The 15,914-nt window shown below is 38.6% G+C and overlaps 1 protein-coding gene and 1 long non-coding RNA gene across 4 annotated transcripts in view; one reads left to right on the top strand and one right to left on the bottom strand.

Annotated features, from left to right (window-relative positions):
* The window catches only part of rerea (arginine-glutamic acid dipeptide (RE) repeats a), a 655,730-nt gene that overhangs the window by 50,378 nt on the left and 589,438 nt on the right, over positions 1-15,914 (top strand). The gene's annotated exons all lie outside the window — the stretch shown is intronic.
* Positions 11,919-15,914, bottom strand: part of LOC140188693 (uncharacterized) — a 68,817-nt gene continuing 64,821 nt past the window's right edge. Inside the window, exons 2-3 of the long non-coding RNA XR_011883354.1 lie at positions 14,657-14,851; positions 11,919-13,994 (exon numbers count right to left, since the gene is read on the bottom strand). This is a non-coding gene — a long non-coding RNA (uncharacterized lncRNA). The remainder of the gene's footprint in view (positions 13,995-14,656; positions 14,852-15,914) is intronic.

Genomic DNA, 15,914 nt, shown 5'->3' with positions numbered 1-15,914 from the left:
ACTAGCGATCTGAAGGTTCTGAGTTCGAGCCCCAGCTGAGGCTTTTGTGTCCTTGAGCAAGGCCTTTAACCACACAGTGCTCTGCGACGACTCTGATGCCAAACTAAGTCGGCCCTTGCCCTTCCCTTGGACAACATCGGTGTCGTGGAGAGGGGAGACTTGCAGCTTGGGCAACTGCTGGCCTTCCATACAACCTCGCCCAGGCCTGTGCCCTGTAGAGTGAAGACTTTCCGGGCGCAGATCCATGGTCTCGCAAGACCAACGGATGTAAACTTCTGACTTCAGCTATATATAGGGATTCATGATGGAATAGGCCCTTCTGGCCCTTTGAGCCACGCTACCTAGCCACCCACTGTTTTAACCCTAGTATAATCACAGGACAATTTGCAATGACTAACAACCTACTAACTGGTACATCTTTGAACTGTGGGAGGAAACCAGAGCATCCAGAGGAAACCCATGTGCACATGGGGAGGAACATACGAACTTATTCACAGAGGACACTGGAATTGAAATATAACAGCGTCATGCTAACCACTATACTACTTTTATGCCAATTTACACAACATGTGTTCATGAAACCCAATGGGTATGCATGAATTGTAGGGAAAATCACCGAGTTCACTGGTTTGAAAATCTATTATCCTTGCCCCTGTCTGGTTTACATACAAATGTAGAACTGCTATTTGACTCTCATTTGCAAATGGAGATAAAATAATAAATGCATGCAGTGTCAGTGATGCTAGCATCCAGTAAATGAATGTAAAACTGTTAGTAATTTTCTCATTAAAGGCATTATAGAACACGAGAATAGGGTGGTCGGAGCAGTCCATCATCATGGGGCAAAAAAGAATGACTGGTATTGGATCCTGATGTTTTAGATATGAGGTTCTTTGGAAGTTGAGAGTGAGGTATAAAGCTTGTTGCTTATGATTGTTTATTAAGCATTACAGGAATGAAAAGAGGAGAAAGGAAATGGAGGAAAAGTGAATGACAGAGCCTAGTGGGGGGTGAGGGGAAGATAGAGAGAAAGAGGCTGAACCAAAGTGGTCTAGTCTTGTACTAGATTGCTGATCACAGTTAATTCCATTGCTTACTTAACCAATAAGATCGTCCCCATTCAAATATTGTGATCACTGATAAAAAGAGAGAGGCAACTGCTTTAAAAAAACTCAGAACAATTAAAGTTCAAAGTAAAGTTATCATCAAAGTACATATGTGTCATCATATACAGCCCTGAGATTCATTTTCTTGAGGGCAATCACAGTAAATACAGGAAACACAACAGAATTAATGAAAGACCACATTGATTGTTGTACAACAGGGTAGACAACAACCACTGTGCAAAAAAAAGCAGTAAATACAAAAAAGGAGGAGGAAAAATAATCTTAAAGGGAAATTTTGGGCTGCAGATTGCAGTGAAAGTAATTCAGAAGAACTATATTTAGTTTTGTAAGTAGACCACAAAATTCACCAGGGCCATCTTGGGATAACCTACATGTATATAAGTGATGGTATAAAAATACAAACAAGCATAGGAAAGTTAAAACTGCAAGGAAAGTAACAATCATATAGTCCAATCACACACTGGTAAGTGCTGCCTTGGCAGCAGATCCCACACTCCAATGGTGTTTGTAAGAAATACCCTGCTTGGTTGGAGCGATTAGTTCCCCGGAGGCTATACGTATAGTCTGTAAAAACAGAATGAAATGTTGACACCAAACAATAGCTTTGATCTTATGTCTGAGCTTGAAGGATTTTTTTAATAATAGAAGTCAGTGGGATAAATTTGACAGCATTATGTTTTACCAAACTTTCAGTGTGTAATGAACACTTTTAAATATTGAGAGTCCACTCGGATCACTGAGTTTTTAAAAGCGAAATCCAAATCATAATCCCATTAATCCTAGTGTTTGTAATTTGCCAGTCCACAGTCATTCAGCAAAGGAAGGTTTAACGTTACTAGGGTTTAGATAGGATTGAAGTTTCCACTTCATGCACTGTGTGCCTATTTTTAATGTGTATTTTAAAGATTTATGCCTTTCTTTTGTATTGCACCCACACACCACAACGAGGTATGATTTAGAAACTATTTACAAAAATGGGTTTTGCTTAGTCAAAGTACAGGATAAGTCTGTGTTAACGTAATTACAGCTTCAACACATTTCTGAAAAAATATCCTCAAGTTCATAAACACAGGAGATTCTCGGAATCAGAAGCAGATTTATTATCACTGCCATGTGTCATGAGTTTTGTAAAAATGCTGTAAATTACAGCACATGCATCATAATTGTAATTTACCAGTATATACATGCACACAGGCGCATGTATATACTAAAATTAAAATGAGAGCAAAAGTAGTGAGATAGGGTTCATGGGTCGGTTCATTGTTCGTTTAGTAATCTGATAGTGGAAGAGAAGAAGCTGCTCTTAAAATGTTGAGTGTGTCTCTTCAGGCTCCTGTACCATTTCCTGATGGTAGTAATCAGAATAGAGCATGTCATCAGAATGGGGTCCTTAATGATGGATGTTACCTTTTTGAGGCATCGCCTTTTGCAGATGTTGGTAATCTTGAACAACACAAGCTAAATTGCAGCTTATCTCACTGAGGATTTGTGTTTCATGGTGGCTTATTCCTGTAGTGGCAAAATGCCTGTTTAGACTGCATAATGACAGTGTAAGTATGAACAGTGACTGGATGAGCAAGATTATGCATGACTGAGATTTACTAGCGGCAGCCTGGGGATGAGTTCTTCATTTGTCTCTTGCTGGGAGGACTCAAATCCTTTGAAGTTTCCAATCATTGCTGGGTGATGGGCTTAGAGGACATTTTTATTGAATTTGGCATTGGGTGTTTAGTCTAAATATATAACTGGATTCTTGCTGTTATTGCAGAAGGAAGTGTGTGTGTCTTTGCTCACATTGAAGAGGTTTTGCTCTTTGCTTTAACTTTACACTGAAACAAATAGTTGTTGACACTAGAGGGCAGCGAAACAGTCTTTTTCAACAATATGATTTTAGTTACTGACTTGCAAGCTTGGTAGAGTAGAATTTATGTTTTTTTCCAAACATATCAGCAATTCTGCACAGCAGCAGCTTTAAAATTATCAGCTGTTTTTAAGTATCTCTTGTTTCTGGTGACCTTTATCCCTCAGTTTATCAGGTTTACTTCATGGGGGAGGTGGGAAATTAGAGGCATGTTAAAAATACTATTCAATTTCATAACTCTTTGGAATTAGTTTGAAATATTTTAATATCTCAGTCATAAAAAAGTAGGGCTTTCATCAAACTTTATTTTTGCAGTTTCTGTCATCTAGGGAAGATTCATGATAACACAGACAAAATGCTGGAGCATCTCAGCAGGTCAAGTAGCATCAGTGGAGGGCAATAAAGTGTCAGCATTTTGGACTGAACTCCTTGAAAGGTCCTGATGAAGGTTCTTAGCCCGAAATGTCAACTCTTTATTCCTCTCTGTGGATGCTGTCTGACTTGCTATGTTCCTCCAGCATTGTGTGTGTGTGTGTGTGTGTTACTCTGGATTTCCAGCATTTGTAGAATCTCTTGTGTTTTAACATTCATGATATTGAGTTTTTTTTTAAAGAGCGTGAAGTAGTCATATCTGTGAAATCAAATTGATCTTGAGTGGTGATATAGTGTATCGCTGCTTAAATGTATAATGGTTTATTCAAATACTTGTTCTCAAGTAAAGAATATATAGTGGCAAATATAAATGCTGAGAAGAAGGTGACAACATTAGGAGAAGGGGAACTAAGCGGGGTTTATGAGTTGGGTGTTAAGAAGATATTTGAAATTACGGAAGGAGGTAGCAAAATGGCTTCAGAACAGTGTAAAGGCTGAAGAAACCACATTGATCACTGAATATTGACTGTTATATTTCATTTTCTGTTTCAAGATGAATGTTCATTGAGAGTTGCCTGGTAACTGAGGAAGCACTGTATCTGCCATCTATCTAGATGTCATAGGTTTAATTCCCATGGCTACCTCCCTGCTGATGGAGTTTCATCAGTTCTCACTCAAATCGCTAAATGGGTGTTGTGTTCTGTTTGGATAGGGTATTTCTTTGCAATAAGGAAAGGCATCATATGTTGAAAATTCATGGAGTGCACCTTTTACCATCGGAGTTATGGTGTTGGTTAGGAATCTGTGGGAAAGTGTATTTGTATAGTTTGTACTTTTACAGTACTTCTAAATTATTTACCCCAAATCTGTCACTGATGGAGTTGAATGACATTGCTGTTGGGTCCATGCTGTCCCCAACAGATATTATTAAACTCTCAGCTGAAATAAACTATGTGGGAAAAGTGAAAAATATTGGCAAAAGCATTAAATTAAAGCTGGCAGTATTCAGCTCTACAATAAAGGATGAATGTACAGGTATACAATATAAACCCGAGTAGGACACACCTTAATACAATTGTCATTGTCAGCTTTGTATCTAGAATAAATTATTGAGTGCCTCTTCAGCATTTTGGAATTGTGTTGTTTTTTAAACAAAAGGATAAGTACTGAAATTAATAATAGCCTTATTTTACAATTTCAGATTTAAAAAGAAAAGCTTAAAACTATTGCCAGTACCCATGGAGGGAACTTCTTTGTAGGGAATATTTCAAAGTTGAAAAATATTTCTATTTTCTTTTTAATTACAATTGGATTATTGTAAGGAAGATTTGAAAAATGAGGACTTCCTCACTTTAAAACTTCACGTGTGCATGTTGATCCATAATCATTGCTGGGGAATAGAAATCTTGTAAACCTAAATGTGTGGTGACACTATTAAGACATTTGGATCTATGAAAGGTTGGGTTTTGATCTGAAATTCTGCTTTAATTAGGAGGCCCACACAATAAATGGTTAGAGAAATCTGGAATAGAAGACCTGAAGTCAAAGGTCAAAATGATTTTTTCAAAAGATAAAATATGTGTAACTTTTTTTTGTAAATTGTATACTATATTCACACCAGATTTAAAATTCACACTATCCTATTGACTTTTGACTCTTTCTGGTTATGTATCATTCATTAACATATCTCTGATTATTAATTCCCTGTGACCAGTTTTATGACCAGTTTTGCATGAGATGCAAAGTGGTGTCCATGAATATAAAACCAGCCATCTGGCCAGATCAGCCAACCCCCTTCATGTTCCAACATGACATGCAGTATGCGATTGTTGAATCCATACTGTCTTTCACTCTTCCCAGCATGAAATTGAACCCACTTTTAAAAGACAACAGTGGTAGAAAGCATTTTGGGAGTTAGCAGAATGAACACAATCTGCTTGTGTCATGTCGCATCCAGTAAGTATTGTTCATTTGCATGTGTTACAGAAGTTAAAGGTAATGAGGTGTTTGAAAAATGTTAATGTGTTTCTTTTGCTAATTCTGCTGGATCTAATTGGACCACTTATTTTATAAATAATTTTGGTTTCCAGTCTTTGCGCTTCTCATTTTATCTCATAGAATATACTGATAAAAATAATGGATAATTTTGACCACTGATATGAAATAGTACTGAAAATACAGCTAATAAACATCTGTTGAATATTTCAGGTAGGATGTAGCAGTTCTTTCCTAGAGTAGCTCCAAGTATTTTAAAATAGATTTTGAGTAATTATGTTAAAAGTGTTGTCAACTTGGAAAATTGGATTTTTGTTTACCCCTAAATGTCGGTACTTTGAATAATAGCGTTTATGGTTACTCTTGAGAGGTTGACTACGTACATATATAGTTATTGTTTTCACATTGGGTTTAATGGAACACTATATTTTGTAAACCAGCAAATATTACCAAGAGGTCTGTTGAAAAAAAAATTTGCGTGGGTGATGTATGTAGCAAGTTTACTAATGCAAATAAGAAAGAGATCTCTTAATAGTCCAATTATTAATTCTGAAAACATACATTATTCAGAAGAACCATGATTTAAAGCTGTGATTGAAATCACAATGATATTATATTAGTTTGTATATATACACCCTATTATAAATCAAATTGTAATTCATATGTTAACTGATTGTTTAGATAAATTCTTGTAGCAGAATTTATAAATTCAAAGTTCTAGGATAGAATTTTTTCCTTGGTGAATAAATCTGTGCTACTGTAAGGGGGGTAGGAAAAGTGGAAATGGAAGAGAGGAGTGCATTTTAATTTAGAGTTTGGAAACCAATTTGAAAATATCCTCTTTGATTTTAATACATTCCCATAGAAGTTATAAAAAGAGCTTTTTTTAACAGGCAAGAAACAAATAATAACATTTTCTAAGAAGGGTAACATTGTAAATAGGAAATTGGCCCGTAGTGTTTTGTACTTTAGTATGAACTGTTGGAAATGACTTGCTAGATATTTTTATGTCTAGTTCCCATCAAATCTACTGAGAAAATAGTGAAGTGCCTCATAGTTGAAAATAAGAAAGATGCACATTTTTTAAGTACAAATAGCCACATGCCAGATCAGTGAATGTGCATGAAAAGACCAGACAGCCCACAAACTAAGTTGTGGTACACTTCAATTACTTAAATATAGTTTTATACTTCATTGAAATAGAGATCTCAAGGCAATTGTCAACAGATAATTTGAATAGATTTGTGGAATAAACTCATTTCAAATGTTGGCAACCTAAATTTTTTTGGTGATTGAGAAAGTAAGCATATTGGTCAATAACTTCTAATTATTTTCTTTTATTAATGATTTTAATACTTCTTCAGTTGTGTGCATGTCATGTCTCTCCCCTTAGGCAGTTACTCAAGGATGAGGATGTTGTGCTTCTGCTCTAGTTGTCTGCATTCCATGGTGGTTGCTGAGGCCCCGGCACAACCCACAGGCTGTGACACAGTTGAGGTGGCTACATGGGTTGTTTGAAAGATTCTGAACACCGCCTTTTCCATTCTTTGGCTTTGACATGGCCTTTCTAAGAGACCCAAGATGCTCAATACTTTTCCAGATGCTCTATACTCAGTTTACTCATTTTCACAAACCTCAATAGATACAAAGTGGAGAGTATCCTGACTGGTTGGAAATACCAGTGCCCAAGAATGGAAAAGACTATGTAAAGTCGTGGATTCAGCCCAGTACATACATACACACACACATACACACACAAAGATCTCCCTACCATTAAGTGCATTCACATGGAGCATTGCCATAAGAAAGCTGCATCCCTCATCAAAGATCCTCATCATCTAGGCCATGCCCACTTCTTGCTACTACAATTGAGCAGGTGGTACTGAACCACACCACCAGGTTCGGAAACAGTTATTACCCTTCAACATAAGGATTTCTGAACTGGTGCGGATAACTTCACTGACCTCAACTCTGAATTGATTCTACGACCTACAGGCTTCCTTTCAAGCGCTCATTACAACTCATGACCTCGGTATTATTTTTATCTGCATTGTTGTCTTCTGCATATGGGTTGTTTGTCAGTCTTTCTCCATTTATCATAAAATTCTATTGTACTTGTTTTTCCTGTAAATACTTGCAAGAAAATGAATCTCAAGGTAGTTGAATTAATTTGACTTCATTTCTTACATCCTTCATATACATGAGTAAAAATCTTTACGTTACATCTCTGTCTAAATGTGCAATGTGCAATCATAATAATTTATAATAATTTGTAGTAAATAGAACAGTCAATGTAATATAGAGCACTCAAACCAGCCTGAGTTCATCAGTCTGATGGTCTGGTGGAAGAAGCTCTCCTGGAGCCTGTTGGTCCTGGCTTTTATGCTGTGGTACCATTTCCCGGATGGTAGCAGCTGGAATACGTTGTGGTTGGGGTGACTCATGTCCCCAATGATCTTATGGGCCCTTTTTACACAGCTGTCCTTGTAAATATCCTGAATCATGGGAAGTTCACAACTACAGATGTGCTGGGCTGTCTGCACTACTCACTGCAGAGACCTGCGATTAAGGGAGGAACAGTCCCCATACCGGACAGTGATGCAGCCGGTCAGGATGCTCTTAATTGTGCCCTTGTAGAAAGTTCTTAGGATCTGGGGGCCCATACCAAACTTCCTCAACCATCTGAGGTGAAAGAGGCGCTGTTGTGTCATTTTTACCACACAGCTGGTGTATCCAGACCACGTGAGATCCTCGGTGATGTGGATGCCGAGGAACTTAAAGCTGCTCAACCCCAGATCCATTGATGTGAATAGGGGTTAGTCCATCTCTATTCCTCCTGTAATCCACAACCAGCTGCTTTGTTTTTGCAACATTGAGGGAGAGGTTGTTTTCTTGACACTACTGTGTCAGAGAGATGACTTTTTCCGTGTAGGCTACCTCGTTATTGTTTGAGATTAGGCCTATCAATATAGTGTCATTGGCAAATTTAATTAGCAGATTAGAGCTTTGGGTGGCGACATAGTCATGGGTATAGAGGGAGTAAAGGAGAGGACTCAGTACGCAGTCTTGAGGGTCTCCTGTATTGAGAGTCAGAGGGTTGGAGGTGATGGAGCCCACTCTTACAACCTGCTGGCAGTCTGACAGGAAGTCCAGGATTCAGCTGCACAAGGCAGGGTCAAGGCCGAGGTCTCTGAGCTTCTTGTTGAGCCTGGATGGAACTATGATGTTGAATGCTGAACTGTAGTCCAAGAACAGCATTCTCACAATAAGCATCCTTCTTCTCCAGATGTGTAAGGACAGTGTGTAGAGCAGTGGCTATTGCGTCGCCTGTTGATCAGTTGTGTTGGTAGGTGAATTGTAAGGGGTCCAGTTTGGGTGGTAGCAAGCCACAGGTATAATCCTTGACCAGCCTCTCAAAGCACTTGTTTATTATTGAGGTGAGTGTGACAGGACGCCACTCTTTCAGGCATGTTACCTTGGTCGTTTTTGGTACAGGGACAATGGTGGATAATTTGAAGCAGGAGGGCACTCTACAGTCGGAGAGGGAGAGATGAAAAATGTCTGTAAACAAACCTGCCAGTTGTGCTGCTCACATCCTGAGTACTCACCCTGGGATGCTGCCAGGTCCCACAGCCTTGCAACTGTCCACTCGTTGGAAATACCTGCATACCACAGCCTCAGAGATAACCAGGTTGCAGGTTGTAGTCGTGGCTTTCTTCGAAGGCTCTGAGTTAGTGACATCAAACCGAGCATAAGAGCGATTGAGCTCAACTGGGAGAGAGGCTGCGATGTTGGCAGCACCACAACGTTTGGCTTTGAAGTCTGCGATGGTATGCAGCCCTCTCCACAAGTCATGTGTACTTGTACATTGTAACATAGATGTAATTTGATAATAAGTATATTTTGACTTTGAAAACTTTGATGTTGAATAGGTCAGGATGTTAGACTGACCCTCAAGGAGGCTCAGAGAATACTCTTGAAATGTTTTCCCTGTTTTATTGTAAATCTCCTACCAAAGCAAACACACGTACACAGACACACACCACATCCCTCCAAACATACATACCTCAAACGCATAATCCCACTCTTTTCCCCACCAAAAAGTTTCGCAGTTGGCCATCTTCCTGTCCCAGCCTTGAAACGCATTGAACAACCCCTCAAAATACACACCATTCATTACCTTATCCCCAAATATAGTCACTTTACATTTGTTCGTGTTGTCCAAAGATGTTTACTCTTGGTTCTGACAAATTCATTCACCAAACATACTTATGCTTCACATCCTTAGAATATTACATATCTTTTTTAAACATTTCTTTTGCATGTTAAAATCTTCTCTCTTGCTTTAATTAAAATTTCATTTTCATTATTCATCATGTAATTGGTGGCTTCCTCATTATATGATCAGGTAACACTGCAGAAACTTAAGTCTTTTATCTTCAGCAATCCCTTGGGATTGAGGATGAACTGCTTGTACTCTAGTTTTGTGGATTCTGAAATACTTGATAAAGCCATTGGGAAGGAGGTGCCTGATGGGGTAGGTGAGTATGTAGTTTGTAGTGGACTCCTTTAACCGTTTACATGAGGCGCCTGTGTGCCCCTGAAGCAAGAACTCCAGGTTCTCAAGACCATCTCAAATGCACGTTCTCCACTTTGAGTGGTCATAGCCCGGAAATTCCCAGGAGTCGGTTGCAGCTTTGCACTTGTCATGTAGCTTAGAGAACATCCTTGAAACTTTATCTACTGTCCACCCAGTAATCGCCTATAACGGAGCTTGAAGTAGAGTATCTGTCTTGGAAATCTGACATCAGGCATACAATCAACATGGGGTTGTGCATCAATATCTAGACTGATAGTCTAATACAGTTCTGAAAGTCCTCCATTGTTGGAATTGTCATTTTTGAAACAAGTGTCTGTATGCTGTCTGAGATGTATGTTTTGAAGAACAAAGAAGTTACTGGTGGTATCTTGCATCGATCAATATTGCTACAACAGATTTATTGTGCAGTTTTGGGTGCCATTATTTCCTATGTTACAATAATAATACAAGATATTCTGCAGATGCTGAAAATCCAAAGTAACACACGAATGCTGGAGAAACTCAGCAAATTAGGCAGTATCTTTGGAGAGGAATAAACAGTTGATGTTTCAAGCTAAGATCCTTCATCAGGACTAGTGAAGAATCTAGGCCTGAAATGACGACTGTTTATTCCTGTCCACATATGCTGCCTAATCTGTTGAGTTTCTTCAGCATTTTGTGTGTTGCAATAATAACAGCACTTTAAAAGTATTTCACTGGTTGTAAATTGTTTTTAAACATCCTGAAAAAGAGCAGTACTGACTGCCCCAGGGTTAGAAATGTCTGACTTGTAGATACCCTCACAAATGAGAGATTACCCATAATATTAACTTCAAAAGACTTAGCATACGTTCATACATTTGTTTTCACAAATGTATGCGTAGTTTTGTCTCTCTCCCCAATTTTAGTTGTTTTTCTATCTTATCAGTCTTGTGGTTTTTTTTTTATGCCATTCCTTACAATTAATGTGGAGGTATGGTTACTGCATCAAGGAATTTTTGTGTGTTTCCCAATTTGATTTGTAAATATCTTTAAAAATGGAACCTGTTTGCTCATTAGCCAGGGATGGAGTGTAGTAGTGAAAAGTAAGTCTTGCTTTCATTTGATAGAGTGACATGAGTGTGCATACAGGTGGTTTTCTCCCCCAAGTGTAACTGGCCAAATGAGCATCTATATATTGTCAAAGGAAGCAGGTGACAATGAAATTGCAATGACAAGGAGCCAAATTTGACTTGCTTTCTGGACTCTGATCACAATTTAAAGCTTTTTATGGTGGACAATTGAAATACTCTTTTTTTTTTCCCCCTTACACACTAATCATTTTAAATGTATGATGAATAGTTCTGAGAGCATGATCTCCAAGGTTTTTACCCCCGCTGTTCCTTAATAAGATTTATTTGCTCTCGCGTTTAGAATTGAGCTGAGTGAAGAGACTTCTTCAAAGAAACAATAAATTATTTGTTATTGTACTTGAGTTTTTGGTTGTATTTCATCTATTTGTGACAGTTATTTACAATAAGCTCCTGATGATCATGCCTGTAATTAACCTTGAAAAGAGAACTACTATATTTTCAAAATCACGGCATATTACATCTGTATTCACTATCGGTTTTTCATACTTAATAACCATTTTCATGCTCATAATCCTTCAGCATTCAATTTAGTTGACAACAAAATTTAAAAATTGGTAGAGTGGAGCTTTATTTTTACTAGTACATTTTAAATTCCGGAATTAGAAACTGTTAGATACACAAACATTCTGATGTAATCTTTTTCCTAACTGTTTATACTTTTGATGGATTGAGGTACATCAGTGTTTGCAAATGTTTCAGAAAAAATTATGTGAAAAATTGATTTAAGTTCAGATGTGAATCATTATTTTTATAACCCGATCTAATGCAGATTAAAAGCACACAATAATTCTACAGCAAAATTTATTTATTTTATTTAGAGATACAGCGTGGAACTGGCCCTTCTAGCCCTTGAGCTGCGTCACCCAGCAACCCACTGATTTAACCCTAACCTAATCACAGGACAGTTTACTATGACCAATTAACCTGCTAACCGGTACATCTTTGGGTGGTGGGAGGAAACCCACATGGTCAGGGGAGAATGTACAAACTCCTTACAGATGGCACCGGAATTGAACTCTGACACCCCGAGCGGTGTGCTAACTGCTACACTATTGTGGCACCTCAAATGACGGATATTTTGTTTTGAGGAACTTGAAGTGTTCTGTCTAGGTTTAGTTTCAATCTGGGCTTGCCAAAAATCACAAATCAAAATTGTTTAAAGGTAATTTACACGCCTTTTATTTCCTTCTACTTCAATCTGCCCTGAGCACCTTGTTGGAATAAAGTTACAGGGATGCCTGCTGTTCACTGGAATGCTTTTGCTTTAGTTTTAAGCAAAGCCAGTGATCTTGCTACGCCAGTCTGTTGATTTATCACAGTCACGGCTCAGCTGACAGTCTTACAAGCATATGCTTGCTTTCAACAGGGGTCGCTGGCTAGTGATCAGAAGCAAATCTCCAATCTGATTTCCCTTTTACTGTTGAATCAAATAGCAGAACTATTTCCGATATCCCAGCTGATATCAATGGTTGCTGTGCACAATTACCTTGAGACCACCAGAGTCTGGCTTGCTGACATTAGTTCGATGAGATTCATGTTGTGGATTTGGGTTGGGTATATAGTCTATTCCTACATTAGAAACCATTCTTTATAAGTACATTTTAACAATTGCATGTCTTTATTTCCATTTTTCTGCCAATGTCTCCCAAAATTGCATTACTTGAACTATTCCAGGTAAACAGTGGCAGGTTTGAGAACAGTAATGTTGGGCTGTGTTTGAGAAATTTTTGAGCTGAGCTAGACATCAGGTTGGGGCTGCACAGTAGAGTAATGGAGACCACAACGTTTTATTGTGCCGGCTGTAAGATCAGGGTTCAATTCCTCCCGCTGTTCGTAAAGAGTTTGTACATTCTTCCTTTAACATGTGGGTTTCCCCCGGGTGCTCCGGTTTTGACACACATTGCAAAGACGTTAGTAATCATGAGGTGGAATTTATTTAGCCAGAGGGTGAAGAATTGTGGAATTCATTGCCACAGGTGGCTGTGGAGGCCAGGTCAGTGGGTGTATTTAAGATGGAGGTTGATAGATTCTTGATTAGTCAGGGCATTGAAGGTTATGGGGAGAAGCAAGAGAATGGGGTTGAGAGGGAAATGGATCAGACATGATGAATTAGCAAACTCAATGGGCTGAGTGTTCTTTATGTAAGTTGTGATCATTCTATGTTGGTGCAGGAAGCGTGCTGACACTTTCGGACTGCTCAGCACAATCCTCACTGATTGAGTTTGATGCAAACAGTGTATTTTAATGTATGTTTTGACGTACATGTGATGAAGTTAACCTTAAAATCTTAGCTAGATTGTGGTTAAGTTGGGTTCAATGTTATGTCCTTGCAGACCATTACTAGAAACCTACTAAACTAGTTACTTGTGTGGCTCCACTCTGTGCATTTTGGCTGAATTTGCTCGAGACCTTTAAAGTTGGGAATTATGACTCAAAGTTCAAATAAACTTATTAGCAAAGTAGATATGTTACTCCATGAGTCTCATTTTCTTGTGGATATTCACAATCAAACAAAGAAATACAACAGAATCAATGAACATACAGAAAGAATGACAAACAACCAACATGCAAAAGAAGACAATCTGTGCAAATACAAAAAAAAATACTGAGAACATGAGTTTTAGAGTCCTTCAAAGTGAGTTGATAGGTTGTGGAATCAGTTGAGGAGCTGGACTTCAGAGTTGAGGTGAGTGAAGTTGTCCACACTGGTTCAGGAGCTTGATGGATGAGGGATAATAACTGTTCTTGAACCTGATGGTATGGGATCTAAGGCTCCTGTTTCTCCTTCCCTATGGCAGCAGCGAGAAGAGAGCATGTTCTGTGTGGTTGGGGTCCTTAATGATGGATGCTGCTTACTTCTGGCAGTGCTCCTTGTAGTTGTGCTCAGTGGCATTTTCAAATAATTTTTGTATAGTAATATTTGTGGGCTGGTGAGGAGAAGGGAAATTGTTAGATTTTTTTCATTATATTTTGAGTATTTTCTGTCTTCCTCTTCCTTTCACGAGGATAATTCTTTCAACTGATTTAAACTTAGAGTCCCAAGAACAAATATGAAAAGTATCATCAACAATCCTCTGTTGAGATGCACATACAGATAATATAGCAAAGGTCAGTGGACAGGAATTACGTATAGGAGCCCGGGTTGTTGGTCAGTTAATAGAGCTATCACATTTTTTTTCCTTTGGGGCAAAAGAGGAGCTAGACTTCCTTCTGTGTTGAGTAAACCCAGCTCTCTATGGGTCAGGGATTGAACATTGTTTTCTAAGCTGTATGATTTGGCATTATGACAGATATGGTGCATTATATTCTGATCTAATGAGGTACTTAGACAACAGATAACACCTTCTTAGGCCTATGACAAGGTTAAGCGAGAATCCATCTTAATTTCGCAAACACGAGGAAATCTGCAGATGTGGGTCTCGGCCTGAAACATTGACTGTAGGGTCCTGACGATGGGTCTTGGCCCAAAACGTCGACTGTACCTCTTCCTAGAGATGCTACCTGGCCTGCTGCATTCACCAGCAACTTTTATGTGTGATGCATCGTAATTTATCACATTTTCCAACACTTAACCTTTAACTTTTCATACCTTGGTGAATCATGTGTTCATCTCAGTGCTTAAAGTGTGAAATACACTGCCTCTTTGTCCACTCAGGCAGTGGGTTCCATATTCCAATCACTCTATGGGTGGGGAAGATTATTCCTCAAATCCTCTTAGCCAAGGATGGTGAATCTGTGGAATTCATTGCCACAGACGTCTGTAGAGGCCAATTCATCGAGTATGCTGAAAGCAGAGGTTGACAGGTTCTTGATTAATAAGGGTGTGAAAGGTTATGGGCAAAAGGCGGGAGAATGGGGTTGAGAGGGAAAATAAATCGGCCATACTGGAATGGTGGACCAGACTTGATGGACTGAATGGCTTAATTCTGCTCCTATGTTTTGTGGTTTCTCTAAACTTCACACCCTTAACCTTAAGATTTTAGATGCCTTTGCTATAGGGAAAGGTTCCTCACCATCTCCCCCATCTATGCCCCTCATAGTTTTATATAATTTCATTCAGGTCCCCCTTCAGCCTCCTCAATTCCAAGGAAAGCCTACAGCCTATCCAGTCTCCTCGTAACTGACAGCCTCCATAGCAGTCGACATCTGAGTGAATCTCCTCTTCACACTGTCCACTGCAATCATATCTTCCCTTTTGTCTAGGGTCAGAACCACACAGCTGTGCTTTAACTAATGTTTTAAAAAAGTTGTACCATGATCTCCCTGCTCTTGTGTCCGGTGGTTGGGCTAATGAAGGCAAATATCCATTTTTCCTCCCTTTATCATCTTATCACACATGCTCTCAGTGATTTTTCTATCTGTTCCTCTAATGCCTGTTTTATTTTAAGTGCCAAGATTAAGATGGTTGCCTGTGTGAAATACACTTAATTTGAGGATCTTCATGGTAAAGTCTTAAAGAAAATGCGCACCTTAGTTTTAAAAAAATTACATAAAGACATTTTTCAGTAAGTTTCCCATAAGCTTTCTCTTGACATGTATATTTTATGTTTCAGTTTTAAAAAGAATCATCATTTGTTGCTCTTGTTTTTCTACTTGTAAATTGAATCACGAATGCGGCTTTTGATAATGGTAATTATTTTACCCTTTTTACTTGACACTGGCATTATTCTTCTCTTCAGTGTTTTCTTAGGTGAAGACTTGAATTTAGATTGTGTTCTCAGATGGGAGTATGCAAGGGTTTAATTTTAGCTGTGCTTAATTGATAGGTAATGAGACAGTGAGATAGAAGTAACTAGGTTTTTTGTCAGCACATTTTGTTTTTAAATGTGCAGGATTGAGTTATTTTA

Source organism: Mobula birostris, chromosome 27, assembly GCF_030028105.1.
Source record: "Mobula birostris isolate sMobBir1 chromosome 27, sMobBir1.hap1, whole genome shotgun sequence".
NCBI lineage: Eukaryota > Metazoa > Chordata > Chondrichthyes > Myliobatiformes > Myliobatidae > Mobula > Mobula birostris.
This window is presented reverse-complemented; position numbering and strand designations above follow the sequence as displayed.